This window comes from Vigna unguiculata, chromosome 10 (genome assembly GCF_037176805.1).
Source record: "Vigna unguiculata cultivar grain cowpea cultivar isolate G323 ecotype 2 chromosome 10, ASM3717680v1, whole genome shotgun sequence".
Classification (NCBI taxonomy): Eukaryota; Viridiplantae; Streptophyta; class Magnoliopsida; order Fabales; family Fabaceae; genus Vigna; species Vigna unguiculata.
In genome coordinates, this window is record NC_140801.1 from 12,141,952 (window position 1) to 12,148,076 (window position 6,125).

General features: G+C 31.8%; 1 non-coding gene across 1 annotated transcript; it reads left to right on the forward strand.

The window, feature by feature from the left end:
* Window positions 1–242: 242 nt before the first annotated feature.
* TRNAN-GUU (transfer RNA asparagine (anticodon GUU)) lies at window positions 243–316 on the forward strand. The gene has a single exon. It is a non-coding gene; the product is annotated as a tRNA-Asn (tRNA).
* The last annotated feature ends 5,809 nt before the right edge of the window (window positions 317–6,125 follow it).

The window sequence follows — 6,125 nt, forward strand, 5'->3', positions numbered from 1 at the left end:
CAAGAACATGATGGAAACAATCTAGCCACAAAACAATTGGTTAAGAGGATAACACACTAGAGGAAAGGTTAGTATAGAACATCAAACATCTACCAAAGTTTAAAAATTGATTTTAATAAATGATTCTAGTTAAAGCTCAATTAATCTCAATGGACAAATCACAACAATTAATTTAAGATCAATTATAATTCAAGAAAATTAGTGTTAAGATTGTTTTAAATATGATTTATATCCCTTGAATAGCTGGAATAGCTCAGTTGGTTAGAGCATGTGGCTGTTAACCACAAGGTCGGAGGTTCAAGCCCTCCTTCTAGCGTTATTTTACATTTCAATTATTTGTTTACATTTGTTCTTAAAAATTAATATTATGATAGTGATAAATAATATCACAACCTCACTTTTTTAAGTAATGCAATATCATTGTTATCTATGTATATGTATAATGTAACACTTAACTTTTATTTTTAAAATAAATTTTTCATGTTTGAATTAAAACATAATTAATAAGGTAACATATAAATTATTTAAAATGTGTGTGTATATTGAAAATATATAACACGGAATCACAGTTACCACTAATTTACTCAAAACTCCTAAAATTTTATCCACGTGAAGATGAGTATCAGAGTTTTAAATTAGCCTCTTTTATAGAGATGACAAATAAACTCGACCCCATGTGTATTGTCCAAACTCGTCCCCAATCCCCGCATTGACTGTGTATGGGTATGGGTATGAGTATGGGGAATTCTCGACTTTTTCAATTGGGTATGGGGATGTACATATCCCGCCATAATACCCGTCCCTGCCACAATTCTTGATGAGGATCATCTCATCTTTAACCACTCGATCTCGTAACAACACATTCTATACTTTTCTATTTATATAATTCTTTGTCTTCCACGTGAAAGTTTAAACCTTTTTTCGTTTGATTTTCTTGCGATTTCATACTCAATTATGAGGTTTTATGCAATTCAAGTGTTGTTCTTATATTTTTGTAAAATAGAGTCTAATCTATTTATTTATTTTGAATTATGATTTCTTCTCTTATAATTGTTTTGGAATGCTTTTTGATAATTCAAATTTGTTCTTGAATTAAAGTTCTTGTTAGTTTGCTTCATTCAAACAACTTTTGTGTTTTTTTTTTTTTATTTCCAAAGCTAAAAGAAAGAGGTTTTCTTAATTCAAGAGGTAAAAGGATGAAACCTTTGATGTACACACTTGGAACGAGTGAGGAACTTAATAAATTAATTAATGCTTGTTTTGTTTAATTAAGATCTATCTTAAAATTTAATGAATGATAATTATATGATAATTAAGTAAGAATTGAACAATGAATGAATTGAAAGAATCAATATGCTCTTTATAATTATTTTCATACCATTTACAACTTAACCTATGTTTTTAAAATGTTTAGATAGACAAGTCGAATTAGATTATCTAGTTTGTTGACCTTCACTAGACGATCTAATGGATAACCATGAGTTGGGTTTTGATGATATGATTTAATGTGTAGGTGCTCCCTAAACGTTCTAACTTGTGTTTTGTGAAGCTCAAGTATAACCAAGCTCATACGTCCTCTATAACCAATATAGTGATAGATGGTTTGATGAACCTAATGACGGTGCTAGCATATTGATTTGGTGATTATTCTAGTGACTTAAAGAAGTTGGGATTTTAAGCATAGTGAAGAAATGAAGTGTTTTCAAGATTGAAAATAATAGTTGATCCATGAAAAGTCTAGAGGACTAGATCGTCTTATGTTCGAATTTTCTGATATGTGAATCATTGGATAGTATGATGCTTTGAAGGCCCATTAGGTTGCCTATGCACTGTACCTTTTGTAGTAGAGTTTGTTACCATTGTGCGTGAAATCGCTACAACAAAATTAGTTATTTTGGACTAAATGAATCAAAGCTTGAGATTGTGCTTTTGCAAAAAAAAAAAAAAGAAAAAAAGGTCAATTAGAGAAACCTATAAATATACATTCATTAGTGCTATATGAGGATCATCTCATCACTCGCCACTTGATCTCATCACAACACATTATATACTTTTCTATTTTTGTAACTTTTTTCTTGGAAGGCTAAACTTTTTTGGGATGATTTTATTGTGATTACATAGTTAATTCCGAGTTTTTGTGCAATTCAAGTATTGTTCTTTGTTGGTATCGCACAACGGAATGTTTGAGCGTGCGGACAAAACCAAGAGGGGGGTGAATTGGAATTTATCAATTAAATCAATAATAGATTTCTTTAAACACAATAATAGATGAAATAAGGAGATAAAGAAGAAGATTGAACACAAGTATTTATACTGGTTCGGATCAAAAGACCCTACGTTCAGTTCTTAATCTCTCAAAAACGAGATTAACTAAATCACTAACAAGTAACAGATTTACAATCAGATATTTAAGAGTGTAAGGAAAGAAAACACCTCTCTTGAATCACAGAAGAGATGAACACCTTTCTTTGACTCACAAAGAGAACCTTGACCTTAGCTTTCCTAGCAACAACAACAGCACTCAATCTCCTAGAACACCTCTCAGGAAAAGTTATCGCTCTACCCACACTAGGTTTTTCAAAGCTTCTATTGAGAACACTCAGAGAACTCTCTTGCAATCACAACACTAGCACTCTAGCTTCTAAAAAAGGTATCTGAGAAGTAACTCTGAGGTTCCTTAAATAGAGGTTCATAAAATTAGGTGAAAAAGCTGAACAGTCGTGCCCAACTGACCAGGATAATCGATTATCACGATAATCGATTATTCCAGTGTGGTTTATGAAAAACAAATTTTTGAGCAGATAATCGATTATTCAGAGGTGATAATCGATTATTCCAGTGCTTTCTTTGAAAAAATTGGTTCAGCTCAGGATAATCGATTATTCTAAGTGATAATCGATTATCACTTTGATTTTTCGAGAAATGCCAGAATTTTCTTGTACAATACTGATTCTAACTAATCTAATTACATTTTACAAGATAACTTTAAACACAACAACACATGGTCTTCATATTGACTTCCAGATGGCTTTCAGGCTTCTTTTATCATCATCAAAATCTTGCTTCAGCATTTAGACTTGTATTGCTTTTGCCAACAATCTCCCCCTTTTTGATGATGATCAAAACAATATGTTTAAAGTATCTGCAATCAAAATATCTTACAAGTAGATTTTTTAGTAGCACTGTTTGGTTTAAACGTTTAAACTTTTTCTCCCCCTGTTTTGATCATATGAAAAAAGTTTTAATAGAGAAGCTCCTCCTCAATGAGACAATGGTAAAGAATAGCAATAAAAAGAGAAAATTAGAGGTCTTTGAGTGTTGATGGAGAGAAAAGAGTGTTCTGGTGACAAAAATGGCTAATATTTATAGAGAAGAGTCTCCAACGGCCATATACACGCGATTTGATGCAAATCTAGCCGTTGCAATGGCTAGTTTTTGAATTTATTTGGTCCAACGACGTGTAATAATCGATTATCATAAGGTGATAATCGATTATTGGTTCATGAACTGGGCAAAATATGAAGTCTGACGAGCTGATAATCGATTATCCTAAGTGATAATCGATTATTCTAGTGAGTTTTTGATTTTTGGCTCAGAATTAAGGATAATCGATTATTGCCCTAAATAATCGATTATTACAGAACATTTTTGAATTTTAAGGCTGAGAATTTTAAGGATAATCGATTATGTATCCAAATAATCGATTATTCCAGAATGTTTTGGGATTTTTTAAGAGTGTCTGATAATCGATTATTGACACTTATAATCGATTATTGACGCTATTTTTCGGATTTTTAAGGAATTTGAGTTTTTAGCAATTTAAGAGATCTATAATATGCCTAAGTCTCTTCTTAGTTCATAAAATCTATCTTTAGCTAAAGGTTTGGTAAAGATATCAGCTAATTGATGCTTTGTATCTACGTATTCTATCTCACAATTCCCTTTATTAATGTGATCTCTTAGGAAATGATGCCTTATTTCAATGTGCTTTGTCCTAGAGTGCATTATGGGATTTTTGGTTAAATTAATAACACTGGTATTATCACATTTCAGAGGTATGTGATTTAGAAAGATATTATAGTCTTCTAGTTGTTGTTTCATCCAAAGAATTTAAGCACAATAGTTTCCAGCTGCTATGTATTCAGCTTTTGTAGTTGACAAAGCCACACAAGCTTATTTCTTCGAGTGCCAAGAGACTAATGAACTGCCTAAGAGGTGACAAGTACCACTGGTACTTTTTCTATCTATTTTACAACCACCATAATCAGCATCTGAATAGCCTATCAAATTTGGAGATGCTCCTGAAGGATACCAAAGTCCAAAACATGCAGTTCCTTTTAAGTATTTTAAAATTCTTTTTACTGCAGTAAGATGTGATTCTTTTGGATTGGCTTGAAAACGAGCACACACACATACAAATTGCATAATATTAGGCCTACTTGCAGTAAGATACAACAAAGAACCTATCATGCTTCTAAACATAGTTTGATTTACCTCTATTCATGATTCATCTTTGTCTAAGTAGTAGGAGGTTCCCATAGGAGTACTTGCTTCCTTTGCAGTATCCATTCCAAATTACTTAAGTACTTCTTTACAGTACTTAGATTGAGAAATGAAAGTTCCATTTTCCATTTGCTTAATTTGAAGACCCAAAAAGAATGTCAATTCTCCCATCATTGACATTTCAAATTCTCCTTGCATTATGCTTGCAAAGCCTTTACATAGTGAATTATCAGTAGACCCAAATATTATGTCATCTACATAAATCTGAACTAACAAAATATGCTCATTTACTGTTTTAATAAACAGAGTTAAATCAATTTTACCTCTTTCAAAATCATTTTTTAACAAAAATGTACTTAATCTTTCATACCAAGATCTAGGTGCTTGTTTTAATCCATACAATGCTTTCTTTAATTTATAAATGTGATTAGGAAACTTATAGTCTTCAAAGCCAGGTGGTTGTTCAACATACACATTTTCTTTTATAAATCTATTTAAAAAAGCACTTTTGACATCCATCTGATATAGTTTAAATTTCATGAGAGAAGCATAGGCAAGAAGTAAACGTATAGCTTCTAACCTGGCAACTGCAACATATGTCTCATCATATTCTATACCTTCTTCTTGTCTGTATCCTTTTGCTACAAGTCTGGCTTTGTTTTTAGTAATGTTTCCATCCTCATCTAGCTTGTTTCTGAACACCCATTTTGTTCCTATGACTTGGTGTGAATCATCCTTAGGAATGAGTTCCCAAACTTCATTCCTTTCAAATTGATTCAGCTCTTTTTGCATTGCTATACACCATTGATCATCTTGAAGAGCTTTTTCTACATTTTTGGGTTCTATCTGTGAAACAAAGGCAACAGTCATAGAGAAATTTGACATATTTCTAGTAACTACTCCCTTTGATATATCTCCAATGACATTTTCTAGAGACAATCCTCTAGGTGATTTCCAGCTTTTGGAAAGATCTTCAGGTTCAGTCAATGGGTTCTCATTTAGGTACATCTCATCAAGAGCTTCTTTAAAATATTCTTCATCACCTGCATTTGTTTTACTTGACTCAAGAGGGTTCTCCTCAAGGTCCATAATTTCATCAAAAACAACATGCACAGATTCTTCCATATTCAAGGTTCTTCTATTGAAAATTCTATAGGCTTTACTAGTTAATGAATATCCTAAGAAAATAGCTTCATCAGCTTTAGAATCAAATTTACCCAAATTTTCTTTTCCGTTATATAGAACAAAGCATTTGCATCCAAATATTTTTAAATGTGCTACATTAGGCTTTCTTCCTTTAAACAATTCATAGGGAGTAATTTTTAAAATTGGTCTAATGAGCATTCTATTTAATACATAACAAGCTGTACTCACAACATCAGCCCAAAAATATTTAGGCACATCATATTCGTTCAACATTGTGCGAGCTAATTCTTCTAAAGATCTATTTGTCCTTTCTACAACTCCATTTTGTTGAGGAGTTCTAGGTGCAGAAAAATTATGCATAATTCCGTTTTCTTCACAAAAGCTTTCAAACAATTCATTTTGAAATTCTCCACCATGATCACTTCTTAAAACTTTAATTTTCAAATCTTTTTCATTTTGAACTGCTTTTGCAAACT